The sequence below is a fragment of the Carcharodon carcharias genome, chromosome 5 (genome assembly GCF_017639515.1).
Source record: "Carcharodon carcharias isolate sCarCar2 chromosome 5, sCarCar2.pri, whole genome shotgun sequence".
Lineage (NCBI taxonomy): Eukaryota > Metazoa > Chordata > Chondrichthyes > Lamniformes > Lamnidae > Carcharodon > Carcharodon carcharias.
The window spans coordinates 66,462,091-66,480,089 of NC_054471.1; positions in this window are offsets into that span (position 1 = coordinate 66,462,091).

The following is a 17,999-nucleotide window of genomic DNA, read 5'->3' on the forward strand; positions in this document are numbered from 1 at the left end:
AAGAAGTTAAGGGCCATCAAAAATGGGAAAAAAATTGTGTTCTGGATAACGTATGGGGTGGAATTCTCCCATAATGAAGTTAAGTGCAGTGGTGGGTGGTCTCAGCAGTGCCCAGACCACTGTCCATAATGGTGGCAACTCACACCCAATTCTGCACTTGGAGCCTCATTAATTATGCAGAGGTGCATTTCTCTCCAAGTTACCTGGTGAGTTGGGAGCTGATTCATCCACCCATCATCAGCTGGCGGCTTCGAAGGTCTGGGCGCCATATTTAAACACCAGCCCAACACGGAACCTCAATCTCTCCAGCCCAACAGCGGTGTCTGCAACACGTAAGAGAAAGGCCAGGAACCTCAGGGTGAAGTCTGCACCCTGCATCACCCACCAGGTCCACAAGGCGTTGGTCAGGGGGGAATAGGAACAACTGCATGTGCTCCACCCCACGGATGGCTGCAGGAAGCACAGCAGCCTCACCTCTTGGGCCTGGGACACCATAGCAGAGCAGGTTAGATCTGCTGACACCCCCACCTGAAATGCCATTCTGTGCATGAAGAGGATGAATGATCTTATCTGCTCCACCAGGGTAAGTCATCCTTCAACTCCCTCCAGTATCAAATTCTCATCACGGCATCATGCACTCAAATGGCAGCTCTCTTCAGGGATCTCACACAACCATTCGCAGGGGACACATATCAACACTTGTTCTCTCACCAAGACGTTCACATCACACCATCCCATCTATCATGTTACTCACACTCCATCCTCTGGCCCTTCTGGGGAGGGCTCACCACACACAGGGGACATGTATCTCACCCAACCTCAACTCCATCCCTTCTCGTCACATACCTTTCTTTCTCCTTCAGAGAGACAAATCTAACGCACAATAGGCGCAACAGAGTGCAGGCCAGGGGAGGGGTAGCCGACATCATTGCCCTCAGTGAGATTGAGGAGGCTGCAGCCGAGCTGTCTAGGGAGGACAGGTATTAATCCTGTGGGGAAAGGAAGATCGACCTCTCCCACCAACCCAGTACGATCACAGCTCCTTCGCTTCATCAAATCCTGACATTCACAGTGAGTCACATGCAGTCTTGTCTAGCTCATGCTTGTTAACTGAATCTGTCTTTTCTATTTTCTAGGCACAAGCACATCGAGGCCCCCCAAGCCATTCCTGCACCACCAGTGCTAGCCCCCGGACCTCATCTGAGGACAAAGCTCCAGAATAACAGTCACTGTGCTCACAAGCACCCTCCACCAGCACAGAGACATATAGGTCGGTGGGTCACACCTGTAGATTAGGCTCACTTTCTGGGGAACACCTCACTGACATGTCCCTGCAGCAGCCAGAGGCAGGGACAGCCCAGGTCTCCAGCACTGGGAGACCAGCCACCCACTCAGTCCGAGTCAAATGATGAACATCTAGAAGCGGCCGCCAAATCAATGCTGGAGATGCAGCAACAGGTGGCGGGACATCAGCCAGATATTCAACAGTCACACAGCAGACAAGAGCGAACAATGGAGGAGTCCGTCCGCCTTCTGTTTGATGTCATGGCTCCAACATGTGAGCGCCTCGAGATCAGCATGGAAAGGCTGGTGAACACCATGAAGATGTTGGTCCAGCAGGTCTTGCCAGATTTGTGCTCGGCCCTGCACTCCATGGCCACACACCCTAAAGGCGACATGGGGACGAGGCACCTTTACCTCCCTCCAGGTGCACCATCTCCTGCAGGAGACAGGGCAGGGGCCTCAGGCACCCACAGGGAAGATGAGCATCAGCTGGACAGTCCGGCTCCTCTTAGGACATTACAAGGGTGTACAGCCACTCACGGCCCCCTTTGCCTGTGGCCCCATCCACTCCAGCTTCTCAGGCTTCCGAGGGCACTTCTGCCCCAGAGCAGGTGACCCTTATCAAGCCAGGGCCCTCCAGGCCCCGGGCTAACAAAGGACGTCCACCAAGGTCATCACAAGGACATCAGGACGTAGCAGTCAGCAGGCTGCTTCCACCTCTGCTGCAGATGTTGGGGCTGCACCCAGGTGTAGCGGTAGTGTCAGGAAAGTTAAGAAAATTGCTGTCACTTTTGGGTAATGGATGTGCTAAATTTCACTTTTGTGAATACATTTGATGGTTATGTGAATGTTCCTGTCAACTGGAGGCATTGTGATTTTGTACTTTGGAATCCTCTTATTTCGAGGTTTAGCCTTCCTCCCACTCAGTGACAGTGTCCCACTGTGAGATTCACATTCCTGTGATATCAACCTCAGTTGAACTGATCTCTGTACCCTTGTGTAATACCAAGGAGATGTGTTTAAATTTTTATTTGAAGTGTGTGATGTAAGCGTTTCTAACCCTTCTTCCTCAAAGAACACCATTGAATGAGGGCAGCTCATCAGTATTGATATTCTAGCGGCATTTGTGTTTCCTCAGTGGTAGCGTCAGAAGAAAAGACACACACGGGAGGAGGAGATCCCTAACCATGTCCACATCTCAGTCACAGTAGGGTTTGCATCATTAGATAGCAGCAAAGGCTTTGAGTCTTCTCTCGCATCGTTCTTGTTCCTAAGTGGACTCTCAGCTCCCAGAGTGAGCTCACTCACAGTGTCCCACGTAACAAAGCAAAGGTCATGGCCTGGCGATTCACGAGGCAAGTGTGAATGTGGGACTCGTTCTCACTGCAAGTGGGCGGACAACCCCTGAGTTAAGAGATGACGACATTGAGGGCTAGGAGGGATGTGACCATGTTCCCTCACCTGACTTTACTCTTCCTGGAACCTGCCAGCAATTAACATATCACGGGCACACTCCCATGTCCTCCTTCCTCCATGGTGTGATCGCTCTCATACTGACCCTCAGCAGCCTCCTGATGTTCCTGAGCCTCCAGATCTTCATCCTCCGTTGAGCTTTCATCCTCCTCCAGTTCATCCTCTAGCAGGGGGTCACCTCTTTGCATTGCCAGATTGTGAAGGGCGCAACACAATGCGATGATGCGGGTTAGCCCTTTTGAGAGTGTATTGTAGTGAGCCACCTGAGAGGTCCAACCATCTGAAGTACATCTTCAGAAACTTTATGGTCCACTCTATAAGGGAACGTGTGGAGCTGTGAGCATTGTACCTCTCCTTGGAATGACTCTGAGGGCAACACACCGGTGTCATCAGCCAGCACTTCAGTGGGAATCCCTTATCCCCAAGCAGCCATCCCTACAGATGTAATGGCCCCTTGAAAATCTCAGGCACCTAGGAGTGACTCAGGTTGTAGGAGTCATGGCAACTCCCAAGGTACCACGCGCAAACGTGCAGTATGTGATTCCAGTGATCACACACCAATTGCAGATTGATGGAATGATAGCCGTTGTGGTTTATAAACATTAGGGGCTGCTGCCATGGAGCCCGTATAGCTACATGATTGCAGTCTATTGCACCCTGCACTCTTGGGAAGCCTGAGATGGCGGTGAAGCTGATGAATCTTGCAGCCTGGCTAACTTCGTCCAGAGCAAACCTGACATAATGATGGGCCTTCTTGTAAAGTGCATCTGTGACCTTCTTTATGCATTAATGTGTTGATGTGACTGAGAGATGCCGCATAGGTTCCCTCTTGATCCTTGAAAAGAACCAGAGGCCAAAAAATTTAGTGCTGCGGTCACTTTCAGAGCCACTGGCAGGGGATACGATCCAAATCCGTGTGGTATCAGGTCTACACGAAGAGCATGGCATATGTGATGTGCCAGGTCTCAGGACAAGCGCAGACCTGCACGGCATTGCCTCTCACTCATTTGTAAAGAGGAGACTCTTGGACAATAAACCCTAGGTCTGGCGAGTTGCCCCGGTTGTCTGGGTCTCTCCTCCTGACCTTCCTGTTCATGCTCTGTCTCCGCTTGACCATGTCACTCCTGCTGGAGCTGAGCGCGGCGTCACCTCTCCTTCCTTTGCCTCTTCCATTGCATTAGAACCCTGACAAAGGCAGCATTGAGCCCTGTATCCATATCTGCTGTTCTTTCTCTCTGAAAGGGAACATTGAAAATATTAATGATTCAAAGGGCAAGAAAGTGAAGCTCAGAGGATTGGAAACTGTAAGGGGTCTGTAGTTTTTCCTGCCCTCTTGCATGGTAGCTGATGCCACCTTGGCCCTGAGACACTCGCACACACATCGAGGTGACTAAGGTGGCATCGCAAAAATGTAACATCTTGAGCTCTGCATGGGATACTAAAGTTTCAGTGAGATGAGAGACCCAACCTAGCTCCATGCTCCAATCTCTGATGTGGCATATTAATGACCAATCAGTTGCTCATGGTCAATGAGTGGATGCCCTTTGGCCCATTAGGAATGGCACATCTGGTGAACATGTGACATGCCTTCATTGATGGAATGTCATATATGATGCAGCTATGTCTCCCTCACTATTGTCTGCATTCCCAAATTCTATTCCTATGTGTTGCTCTTGAGATGCAGTGACTGTGATGTGTAGCCACTGAGTTCTGAGCAGCCTTTTAACAGTGCGAATGAAGCCATTGGCTTTAAGTGGCTTTCATTGTAAGGAGGTCTTCCTTCCTTCTTTCTAAGCAGACGCCTGCTCACTCCTGCAGCAACAAGAGGTTAGAGGCCAGCTCCAGAAAGGCCCCCCTCATGTTCGCCTATCCCTCTCACTGCCATTCCACAGTCTTCCCTCTCTGTTGCCCACATCATGTTCGTCAACCCCACCCTCACTTCACAGCCCAGCCCTGGTTGAAGTGCTAGTTTCTGAAAGTGGGATCCTGCATGAGTACCACTTCACAGTGGTGTTCCTCGAGACAATGAAAGCAAAGTGAAGGAGCAGCCCAGCACTACAGCCCCAGCAGAGTGGCGTTCATCACAAGAAGACTGGTGCAGCGCTATGGCCAGTATGTTCCACTCACCTCAAAGTTACCAGGGAACTGAGGTCCGACTTGTGCACGCCACCCCTTTTCAAACAGGTTTGAAGCCGATTGTAATTTCCCGTTGGCATGACAGAAGATTGGAAGGCATGGAAAGATCCCGGCGAGCAGCTGTTTTATTAAGCATTCACGACATGTTAATAATTGCAAATGGCGTTCACGTCACTAGTTGGCGGGATAACTGACGCACCATAAACACACTGTTGAGAGAATTGCAACCTGTTCTTACAACGGCGGGTTTCCGATTTTTTGCCTCCTGCTGGATTCTCCATTCCCGCCCACCACGAAACCCGTCGCATGCAGGCTGGGAAAATTCCGCCCATGGTGTCACAGAAATCAACTTTACAATCTCTTCCCACCTACATTTGTGAATCTTTCGACACCCTATGTCATTTCAATAATTTCCAGTTTCCTGGCCCTAACCGCCTCCTGTTCAGCATGGATGTCCAATCCCTCTCCACCTCCATCCCCTACTAGGATGGTCTGAGGGCTCTCCACTTCTTCTTTCAGTGGAGACCTGAACAATCCCCATCCACAACTACTCTCCTCCATCTGGCTGAGCTAGTTCCCTCAATGAACAATTTCTCCTTTAACTTGTCTCACTTCCTCCAAATAAAAGGTGTGGCTATGGGTACCCATATGGGCCCCAGTTACGCCTGTCTTTTTGTCGGCTATGTAGAACATTTCTTGTTCCAGTCCTACTCAGGGCCTCCCACAAATCTTTTTCCAGTATATTGATGACTATATCGGTGCCACTTCATGCTCTCGCTTGGAACTGTAAAAATTAATCAATTTTGCTTCCAAATTCCACCCTTCCCTCATCTTCACATGGTCCATCACCTCTGATGTTTCCCTTCCCTTCCCTGACCTCCCTGTCTCCTGTCTGGTAATAGACTGCCTACCAATATTCATTACAAGTCCACTGACTCGCACAGCTATGTCGATTACACCCCCACACACCCTACTTCATCCCATTCTCCCAGTTTCTGAGTCTCCGTCACAACTGTTCCAATGATGCCACGTTCCAAAGCAGTGCTTCTGATATGTTTTCCTTTTTCCTCAGCTGAGGATTACCCCCCAATATGATTGACAAGGCCCTCAACCCGTGTCCAACCCACCTCCCACACCTCTACCCCAACCTCTTCTCCTCCTCCCAGAACCATGATAGGGTCCCCTTATCCTCACTTTCTAACCCACCAGCTTCCGTATTCAAAGGATCATCCTCCACCATTTCCACCAACTCCAGCATGATGCCAACACCAAACACACCTTTGCCTTAGATCCCCTGTCAGCATTCCATAGGGACCATTCCCTCAGTGACACCCTGGTCCACTCCTCCATCGCTCCCAATACCTCATGCCCTTTGCACGGCACCTTCCCATGCAGGAGGTACAAAACTTGCCCCTTTATCTCCTCCCTCGCCATCATTCAATGTCCCAAACATTCCTTCCAGGAGAGCAGTAATTTACTTGTACTTCTTTCAATTGAGTTTACTGTATTCACTGCTCACAATGCAGTCTCCACTACATTGGGAGACCAAACGCTGATTGGGTGACCGCTTTGTGGAACACCTTCACTCAGTTCGCACACTTGACCCTGATCTTCGGATCGCTTGCCAATTCAATTCACCAACTTGCTCTCATGCTCACATATCTGTCCTCAGTCTGCTACAGTATTCCAGTGAAGGCCAATGCAAGCTGGAGGAACAGCACCTCATCTTCCAACTAGGCACTTTACAGCCTTCCGGACTTAACATTGAGTTCAACAACTTCAGACCATGAACTTTATCTGCCATTTTGAATTTTTTTCCCCCAAGCGCCAGTCTGTATCTTGTACTCATTTTTTGCTTTCAGACAGTGCTGCCCCTTTATCTGCTATTAACACATTCTGCTATTTTGCATTCAGACAGTGCTGACCTTTATTCCATTAGTAATGCCTACTCTGGGGCAAAGCTTTAGTCTTTAGTACCATCATTACCACTTCCTTCGTCTTGTATTCTATGACATCCATTGGCATTTAATCTCCCTCGCCCTCTACCTTTCCCTGACCTTCTATTTTGCCCCACCTTCCCCCTTTCTCCACAGCATAAAATCCAACACATTTCAAACTCACTCCAGTTCAGAAGAGGAGTCATACTGGACTTGAAATGTTAACTCTGTTTCCCTCTCCACAGATGCTGCCAGGCCTGCTGAGTTTTCCCATCATTTTTTGTTTTCGTTTCAGATTTTCAGCATCTACAGTATTTTGTTTTTATTTCTCAAGGTGGATTCTGATCTAAATTTAAATGAAGCAGTGGGTGCAGTTAAATAAAAGGAAAGCTGTTTATCAAGGCACTAAATACAGGTTAACATTGAGGATGATCCTTTGCATACAAAGTGCTGGAATTAAGCTTGATTTTACATATTTTATATATATATTTATAAACAGCCTTCACTTCATGCACAATTAGGCAAGCAGTTTGAATCAAATGATGGCTAGGGTGCAGAAAGTATGCCCAAGTCCAGAATTCTAAGCACCATATTTTTCTAAACAGCACAGATGTTGTTGTAGAAAATTGGAACAAAACTCAGGATTGTCTCTGGATGACACATTTTATATATCAAACTACCAAATTAATAGCTATTTTAATGTCAGAATTGCTGATTCAATGCTATTACAGCATCATTCCAGATGATAAAGTTGCACATAAGTCTGTGTTTCACCACTATAGCAGCAGTAGAATTTGTGGAAGGATATCATTAATGTGAAAATTCAGAATCATTTGGAAAACTTGAAATGGAAACAGTTTTATTTATTGAATGGCTACGAGCAAGGAGAATAGTGCCAAGATTTTCCTCATGTTGCCTCTGGTTCTTTTGCCAATGACCTTAAATCTGTGCCTTGTGATTATTGGTCGGAAACAGTTTCTCTTTATTTGCTCTATCTAAACTATCCATCATTTTAAACACGTCTATCAAAGCTCCTCTGAGTCTTCTCTGCCCTGAAGAGAACAGAATTGGATCTGAGTAATGGAATAGATCAGACAGATGAGGTGAATGTGAGAAGCCTGGGAGCAGTCACCACAGTGTGATTAGGATAAGGTTGAGCTAGAAAAGGTGTCAGGACAAAAACTGGAATAACAGATTGATTTAAACCAGTTTTTAGAGAGATGACAAGGAAGCTGGTAGCACTGCTGGACATCTTCGTGTTAGTTGCTTGTCCCCTCTCTCAGCTGATAAACAGTGCCGTAAAGGGAGAAAAGAAATATGTTGTAATTTGTCAAAAGTCCCTTCTGTTTTGATGAATATTTACTCAGAGTCATCTGATTGCATCGGTTGGTCGAAAGATGGTCTGTTGTACCTAGTCATAAAGTGCTGCTGTTTTATGTGGTACTGAACCATACAACCAGGAAGGCTCCTGTTCAATTCTTGTTCTATGCAGAATTAAGTGATCTCAGCTAAGGTGATATCTTATTGAGTTCAAGTTGAGGGAGGGGACAAAAATTGCCAGGAACCCTGATCCTAGTCACTATCCAGTATCTCCTGCTGGAATGTTCACTACTGTCCTGCCCCGCAATCAAATAGCTTGCCAACACTTTATATGCAGACAGTTACATTAGAATGGCACTTGTGTGAGGTACTGGGGGTCCATACACCAATGTCAATCAGTATCTTGAACTGAAGAAAACGTAGGGACAACTGAGAATAAAAAAAGACATTGTTCAGAGGTGATTTTTCAATCAGTGTACATCCCATATGTTTGTGTCCCTCTTACTTCTAAAATGCACCACAGGAAAATTAAACAAGGTGCAGTTTGAAAGTTACATTCTTAAGGAAAAAAATGCGTAAGAATAGGAAAGAACTAAAGACAGTAAATGCTACAAATGCTACGTGGACTGCAGCAGTGCAAGAAGGCAGCTCACCACCCTCTTCTCAAGGGCAGTTAGGGATGAGCAATAAAGCAATAAATGAATAATTTTAGAATCTTTTTAAAACATGGAAGGACATTGCATTATTTGGACATTGGAGGCTGCTCGGGGGATTTTTTTTAAAGGGTCATAAGTTCACCTTGGAACTGTCAACAAGCAGACCTCTTCCAAGAAATCACCTGAGCTACGTGGCACTTGAGAAGGAGTTGTTTGTTTTGAACTGCAAAACACTTTAATTAATGAAACGCTGGAAGACAAAAAGTCAATCACATGGCAGAGGCAAACTTTAAGTTTGAACCTGTGGTTTTGCTTTCAGTCTTGTTAGGAAAAGGCTGAAAACAGAAGACTGCCCTAACTAGCTCTCTCTCTCCCTCTCTGCTTTGTGAAACTATGTGTGTAGTTTGCCTGCATAATTTTGAACTTGTCAGCTGAGACAGGAAGAATTGGTCCAATTATACTGTCCTCCACGCTGAAGCATCATTGGTGGACTTTCTGACATCTACTGGGCCCAGCTGAGGGCCCAGGTCTTCACCTGAGGGAACTTCAGACTGACAACATCGAACCTCCATGAACTTTAAATTTTTTCTTTCTAAGAAAGTTTTTTTCCATCTGCCCTACTCTGCAGAGATTGCCTGCGTGTCTTTTGTTTGTCTGGGTGTGTGTGTGTGTGTGTGTGTGTATGTGTGCACGCACGTGATGGGGAAGTTTAAAAGGATCAGTTAGTCACACTTCCAGATTACAATCATGTATCAATTAGTTCTTAAAACTTGTCTAAAAGTTTTGTTTTATAATAAATTAATCATTCTAAGTTTTTTGAAAGAAGCCTGGTCAGAGTCTCTTTTCTTCTGGTTACTATAAGTGTAGGTGGACAATTAGCCATTTCAGTGAGAAAATTAAACATTTAAATTAATGGTACAGTCTGTGAAGTAGTGGGGCTTGATAATTCACGCGCTCCTCCCATCTCGGTCGTAACATAAACTGGGGCCGCTTGCAGGATTTGAAATGCGAACATTGGGTAATTGGACACAAAATAATAATTAGTAAAGGATAAAAGGACGGAGACCGGGTTTCTTATACATTGGTAAACTGAAGTGGCGTTGGAAGTTGCTAAGGCTTTTCTTCTGATGGAAAATGTAACCCTGGCTGGTTTACAGAAATTAACCAAAACTCAGCTACCAGAATTGGCGGTTAAGTTGGAGTTAGAATTACCCATAGAGGTGAGGAAAGCAGACATAGTTGAGATAATAGCGCCACATTTGAAATTGGAAGGGCTATCAGAAAGATCACGTTCTCCAGGGCATGAGTCAATTGAATTGGCCAAGATTCAGCTGCAAATGAAAAAACTTGAATTGGAGGCAAAAGAGAGAGTGTTTCAAAAAGAAATGGAATTGTGAAAACTTGACCTCAAGGGAAGTTAGCAATGGAGGAAAGAGAGAAGGAACAAGAAAGGGAATACCAGCTTAAAAAGCTGGACTTTAAAAAAGAGGCCTCAGGTGCTGAGGAAGGTTCTGATGATGAAAACACCTCCACCCAAAGCCTAGTGTGGAGGTGTAAAGCCATCTCAAAGTTTGGAGCATTCTTTATTTCACTTGAAAAGGAAGCTAAGCAAATAAATTGGTCAAAAGGAATCTGGACATTGCTCTTACAGAGTAGGTTGGTGAGTAGAGGTCATGAGGTTTATACTTCACTTTCAGAAGAGGTTTCTGTGGATTATAATGCAGTAAAAAAAGGCTATTCTGAGTCCGTATGAGTTAGTCTCTGAGGCATACTGGCAGAAATTTCGGAACATAAGGAAACAGCCTGGGCAGACCTATATTGAATTTGAGAGATAAAGCAGAATAATTTTGACCATTGGATACAGGTATTAAAGGTAGAAACAACACATAAAGCTCTTAGAGAAGTAATTCTCTTTGAAGAATTTAAAAATTCACTTCCTCCAGTAGTTAGAACCCATGCTGAAGACCAGAGGGTCTCAACAGCTAGACAGGCAGTAGAGGTGTCTAACGATCATGAGCTGGTCCATAAATCCAAATCGTTTTTCTGTCACCCCCACAAACCTGAGAAGGATAGAAGGTGGGAATATGAAAAGAAGGCAAGTAGACAGGGAAGAGAAGGGATACAGCTGGGAATACCCTGGCAATTTCTCCTCAGGCCGGAAAGGAAGGTGCTGATAGTGGAAATGAGGTTCGAAGGCCTAACTGTTTCTATGGTAACAAGGTGGGACATGTTCATGCAGACTTCTGGAAGTTGCACGGTAAATTGATGGGACTTATTGGGCTACTTAAGGGCAATTCAGGTGAAGGAACACTGACTGAAAGGACAACAGATCAATTTGTAGCACAGACTGCAGCTGTGAAACTGAGCGTGAACACTGCTGTGAGTTCAGGAGAGGTGAATGAGATACATGAGAGTTAGAAAAAATTTTGTGGAGAGGAAAAGTGAGCCCTTATCTCTCAAATGAGGCAGCTAAGCCTGTAATTATACTGAGGGATAGAGGAGCCACTCACATGCTTTTGCTGAGAAAATGCATAACGTTTCCACCAGAGAGCACATTAAAAGCCAAAGTTGCAATTAATGGGATTGGCAGGGAGTATATACTTGTGCCTTTGTACCGGGTGCACCTGGAGTGTGACCTGGGCCAGAATTTTCTGTTTGATGGGCGGGCGGGCCCGACTGACTCAGTGGCAACCAATTGCCGCTGCCAAAATGGGCTGCGCTGCCATTTTCCGCAGGCAGGCCAATTAAGGCCCACCCAGCGGGTAAGCGACTCCCACGGAGAATGGGAAAATAGTCGCGGAGGTGCGCAGCCTCAGACTGCCAATTCCAATGGGGAGCCGGCAGCCTGCATAAAGAGTGGCCAGGCAGCCTGCTTGAGGCAGTGTACCATGGCCACTTGGGGAGATAGAGAGGGAGCTGTGGTTCCAGAGGAGGGCAGGGCAAGAGAGGAGGAGGGCAGGCTGCAGGAGAGGCCAGCGGGAGGCCACTGTGCCCCTCGATTCTCTGATGCATGCCTTGCCGTCCTCCTCCAAGAGGGTTCCAGCTGTCAGCATGTGTTGTATCTGGAGGATTGGAGGAGGACCCCCCATGTCACCAGCCAGGCGTGGAAGGAGGTTGGTGACACTGTGAGTGCCCATGATGATGTGCGGCGCACAGGTACCCAGTGCCGCAAAAGATTCAATGATTTGCCAAGCTCTGGAAGGGTGAGTACCATGCTGGCCTTGGCCATTTGACCCAGCAGGTAGCCTTAGCCTTTGAGGTCCCCCCTCCCCCCATGTCTTAGTGTCGTTACTGCATTGGGCATTTGGCACACGCTGGGTGGGCAAACGGGTACTGACCATGCTTACATCAGCCTTAGTGGTTGAGGAGAAGATGGGTTCTCCCCGCAGCATATGTTGGTGTTTGTGGCATTTGAGTAGTCTGGGGGAAACCTGCAGGGGAGGCCGCTAGACACATGCTCAGAACTCCAACACATGTCATGTTGATGGTGGTGAGATGGTAGAAAGGGAGCCTCAAGGTGTTGTGGCCAAATGCCATCTGCTGGCCTCGGCACCGTACCTAGTTGCACCTCCTTGCCATGGGCGCTAAGACCCATGTGCTGTTCAAAGTGATGGATGCCGAATGTGTCCAAGGTGGCCATTGGGAGACGGGGTTGGGAGCAGCCGTACCATTTTCTGGGGACTGATCACCAGTAGTGTGGACAGGAGCCATTGGAGGCCTCAGATTGGCCACTGTGGTTGGGGTGTGGCATGCACATGCAGAGGACATAAGCGATCAGCCCCAATAAACTCTCTTCTCTGTTCTGCAGGCAAAAAGTCAACACAATCTGCGGGAGCGCCAGAGGACGGGAGGTGGGCACGCCCTCCTCCAGTGCCACACAATATTTGAGGAGCAGGCCGTGGAGCTGGGGAGGAGTCAGGAGGCCAGGGCGGTGAGGCTGGGGTCCAGCGGCCAGGTATTTGAGGTCCACAATCCCATCCACTCTGTCTGCCCACCACCCAAACCACTGATCGCTACTGCAATCATTAATGCTGCAACAATGCTCATTCACAGACTGAGACACTCTGACATGTGGGTCATACATAAAGGTCCCTCGTCCCCTTGAGGATTTGCCTAACATGCTTTGGCATCGCTGCTGCACAGCCAAAGACTTATTGCATCTTACGGGGTTTGTACCTCCACCACCCTCTCAGCCAGTGCGCCCCACATTACTCTGTCCACAAGGTCCTCAGCACCTCAGCTGTGAACCTCATGGCACTCAACTTAAATAAATGTCACCACGTTACTCATCCCTGCGCCAAGGGGAAATGTTGCCTTCTGCCCATCCTGTCTATGCCCCTCTTAACGGTATGAAGGTCAGTAATGTGACCTGTCAATCTCCTGTGATCAATGGCAAATGTCACTACTGTTTGCGATGTTTCCTCAGCCCCGCAACTATCCAGGTCACAATGCATCCAGGTCAGGTACCTCTGCACTCTCCCCACTCCTATGGCACATAACATGCCATGTGGCATTCCTGAGGCCATCTGACCAGCCTGTCTGCATGTGCGTTTAATGGTTGGGGCTCCTCTTGACTCTTTTCCACCCCACCAATGTTCATCTCCTTAGGGTCCTGAAGGGCGAGTGACTTTTGAGGCTGGGAGGGGGAAAAGGGCTGAAAGGTTTAGCTGACTGAACGCTAAATGATGCACTGTCCTTGTTGTTAATTTCAGCATCACCACCGCATGGCCGCGCCCACAGACACCGCAGCACCCCCCCCTCCACACCCAAGGCCCCACACATGCAACTTGTGGCACATCATTTCAGCCAGCCAGGCACCAGCGCAGGCACACACACCTCGGTGGGGACTTTACCGTTGGCTAGTATCCCGGGTGACAGTGAAGAGGGCACATCACAATCGCTGGAGGAGATGGTAGGGTCAGAGAGCGCCGAAGGCACCAGCGGCCGGAGGGCTCTAGGGGATGAGGCACATGCTGAGTCTGGCACTGATGACGTGCCTCTGGAGTTGTCCCCAATGCAGCAGCTGCAGGACAAGCGGCAGGAAGCATGTTTGCATCTGGCAGGGTTGCATGAGGAAATGCTTCAGTTGGTTTCTGCGATGGAGGAGTCCAGGCAGAGTGCAGGTGAAGGCATGAACCTCAGGAGAGAGCTTCAGGCTTCCTCCACTGAGAGATTGGCGACTGTCATAGAGAGGGGGTCCAATCAGATGGAAAATCTTCTGATTCGGTTACGCTCTGACCTGCAAGCCCTCACAGCAGTACTGGCCACAGGTGGTGTTTTCCATTGTGGGAGATGTCGTGGACAGCAAGCACAGGCACTCGGTGCCCATCCATCTGCGGTGAGCAAGGAGGTTGATTTGGACCTCACGTTGGTGCAGCAGCTGCCTGTCGTCGCTGCGAGCTCCTCTCAGGGTGCTCCGCATGAGGGCAGCAGCTCCTCCACCCCTCTGCCAGTCAGCACGCTTCTGTTGAGGCTGTGACAACTGGGGAGGTGCCAGTTCTGGAACTGGCCACTCCCTCCCAGGTGGAGCCATCACAGGCTCCACGGGCCAGAGGACACCCGCCAAGGTCACCGAGGCCAACCGTGCAGCAGAGTCAGCAGGCTGTCTCACAGCCACTCCGAGCGATGGGGCAGCACCTAGACGTAGCACCCGCAAACGTAAGCGTAAGGCATGTTAGGCACTCCACGTGTTTGTCACTGGTGATTTTGTGTTGGCCTTAGAATAGGGAACACAATTCTTCTTATTGCCATGGAGAAGTCTGTGTTATAGTTTTGGACATAATAAAGTCCACTTTTCTGACCTTGGCTGAGGGTGTTTCCTTTGTGCTGCATTTTTCTTTTTCACAGACATATCATGAGTGTTTGAGTAGACATTGATGTTTCTGTACTAAGTCCTTAGTTGCAGCTGATGAGGTGGAAGATGTAGCACCTAAATGCCACGTGTGGAAGTTCCAGGCAATGCTGGTCCTGCTGATCCATGTGTGTGGAGCTAGCTGAAGGTTCTTTGGATTAAATTGTCCCGGGTGTCCCTGCCTCCTTGGTGTAAGAGCAGGTCGGTGGGCTGCCCCTCATCATCGCCCTGTGCTTCCTCATCCTCTGAGCCACTGCTGAATTCATCATGTGCAGCCTCATCCACTGTGTCAAGGTCTTCATCGTCAACTGCATCCCCCCTTTCCAGCGCAAGATTGTACAGAGTGCAGCAGACTACCACTATCAGAGAGACGCGATCTGGGGGGTACTGGAGTGCGCCCCCTGAGCGGTCCAGGCAACCGAAGCGCATCTTGAGAAGACCAATGGCTCTCTCCACCACAGCCCTTGTGGTACCCTGACTCCTATTGTACTGCTCTTCAGCTTCTGTTCTTGTATGGCAGAAAGGCGTCATCAGCTACCTTCTGAGGGGATAGCCCTTGTCACCCACCAGCCATCCATCCAGGCAGGCTGGAGCACTGAAGAGCCCCAGCACCTGGGAGTGTCTGAGGATGTAGGCGTCGTGGGAGCTGCTGGGTACCTTGCACAGACTTGTAGAATCTGCATCCTGTGATCACACACTATCTGCACGTTCATGGAGTGGAAGCCCTTCCTGTTGACGAAGGCACCGGGCTCACCTGCTGGCGCCTTGATGGCCACATGTGTACAATCTATAGCACCCTGGATGTGGGGGAAGCCAGCAATGGCCGCGAAGCCTCTGGCTCATCGTGCCTGACTTGCCTGGTCACAGCGGAAGTGGATGAAGGTCAATGCACACTTGAACAGGGCATCTGTAACCTGCTTGACACAAGTGTGTACAGCTGATTGGGAGACACCGCAAAGATCACCCACTAAGCCCTGGAAGGAGTCAGAGGCATAGAAGTGGAGGGCAACTGTGAGCTTCAGAGCCGCTGGCATAGGGTGTCCACCCACACAGTTAGGGGAGATCTCAGGGCCAATCATCTGACAGATATAGTTGACTGGCCCCCTTGAGAGTCGGAGCCTCCTTCAATAGTGCACCTCAGTCATACTGAGGTAGCTGCTTCGCCACCTGTAAACCCTGGCAGCAGGAGATAGTGGCGTCTTCTGCGGCCCCTTCCGCCTTGGACTACCTCTTGGCCCTGCACCCCGTGTGCCTGCGCCTGGCCTCTCAAAGGTGGCTCCCCTGGAGGCTGATTGTCCACTTCTGGCCCCTTCCTTATTCTATCCCTCCCTTCCTCCTCAGAGGAGCTGCCTCCAATGGAGGTGTCAGAACCCATACCCAGGCTAAATGGAGGCCTCTGGAAAGCTGCAGGTTGTGCAGAAGTTACCCTTAGATGGAGTTGATTTACTCCTGGGAAATGATTTAGCTGGAGCTAAGGTAGTAGCTTCTCCCATAATTACAGAAAGCCCAAGTGAGGTTAAAGAGATGGAGCAGTTACAGGAAAAGGTTCCAGGAATTTTTCCTGTGTGTGTCATGACCTGAGCAATGGCTAGGCAATGTCCATCAAAGGTCAAAGTGATACCACAGACAGATGTTAGGTTGGCTGAAACTTTCTTTAAAGACATAGATAATCCAAAAGAGATGTTTAACAAATCTTTAGTGGAGGCTCAACATGCTGATCCAGAGTTAAATAAGATAGCACAATCAGCCCAAACTGAAGCTGAGGCTAAGGCAGTTCCAGAATGTTATTATATTAGAAATGGAATTCCAATGAGGAAGTGGAGACCTCCCCACAGACCTGCAGGTGAGGAGTGGATGCTTGTTCTTCAGGTAGTGGTACCGCCCAAATATCGTAAAGAGATATTATGGATAGCACATGAAATTCCTATGGCAGGATATGTAGGGATACGGAAAACTCAAGTGCGGATAAACTGGCAGTTTTACTGGCCAGGTCTTCATAAGACCATGGTGCAGTTTCGGAAAACGTGCCATATGTGCCAGGTGGTAGGAAAAACACAACATGAAATCAAACCGGCACCCAAAATTCCTCTACCGGTTTTTTAGGAACCATTCAGTAGAGGGTTAGTAGACTGTGTGGGACCGTTACCAAAAATGAAAGCAGGACACCAGTATATCCTTACTATTATGGTTATGAGAACTCGATTCCAGAGGCCATCACTTTAAGGATAATTACAGTATCACCAGTATCTTTATGGTGCAGGAGAAGGCCATTCAGCCCATTGAGCCTGCACTGAATCTCTGAAAGAACATTCCATCTATTCCCACTCCCCTGCCTCATCCCTGTAACCTTGCACATTCTCTCTTTTCAGGTAGCAATCCAATTCTCTCTTGAATACCTCGATCAAAAATGCCTCCACCACCCTTTCAGGAAGTTTATCCCAAACTCCAGCTAATCTCTGGGTGAAAAAAATTTTCCTCACTTCACATTTACTCCTTTTGCCAATTATTTTGAATCTGTGCCCTCTAGTTCTTGATGTGCTCTTGAGATAATTGTTTGTCACTGTTTACCCTGTCCATACCTCCCAGGATCTTAAATACTTTATCAAGTCTTCTCTCAGTCTTCTTTTCTCCAAGGAAAACAGTCCCAAACTCTCCAATGTATCCTAATAGCTACAGTTCTTCATACCAGGAACCATTCTTGTGAATATTCTCTGTACTCTCTCCAATGCCTTCACATCCTTTCTCAAGTGTGGTGCCCAGAACTGGATACAGTATTCCAGATGAGGTCTAACTAGTGTCCTATACGAGTTCAAAATGACCTTCTTACTCTTATACTCATTGATCTTATTAATAAAGCCTAATATACTTTCTGCTTTATTAACCACTCTCTGAACAAGCCCTGCCATCTTCAATGCCCTAAATATGTGTACACCAAGGTCTCTCTGTTCCTGCACCTCCTTTAGAGGCTCTCCCTTTATTTTATGCTGTCTCACCTAATCTTTCCTGCCAAAACGAATGACCGATCAATGTCAGATCAAGGTTTCAATGTTACATCTAAAATTTTTCAGAAGATAATGGTCTGAATTTTACCCTTGGTGAGCAGGCCAATCTGCGAGCCCATGACCTTTCAGGAAATGGGCTGCCACCCATGATTGGTCCCTGGCCACGATTTTATGCCGGCTGGCCAATTAAGGCCAGCCCAGCGTTACACGCATCCTCCCAGTAGTTGGGAAGGGGCAGGCAGGTGCGGGGTCCTATCGGCCGCCGGTTCCAATGGTGAGCCGACAGCTGCACACCCCCCCCACCCCCCTCCACTTGGTTTTCAGACGAGTGCCTCGCAGT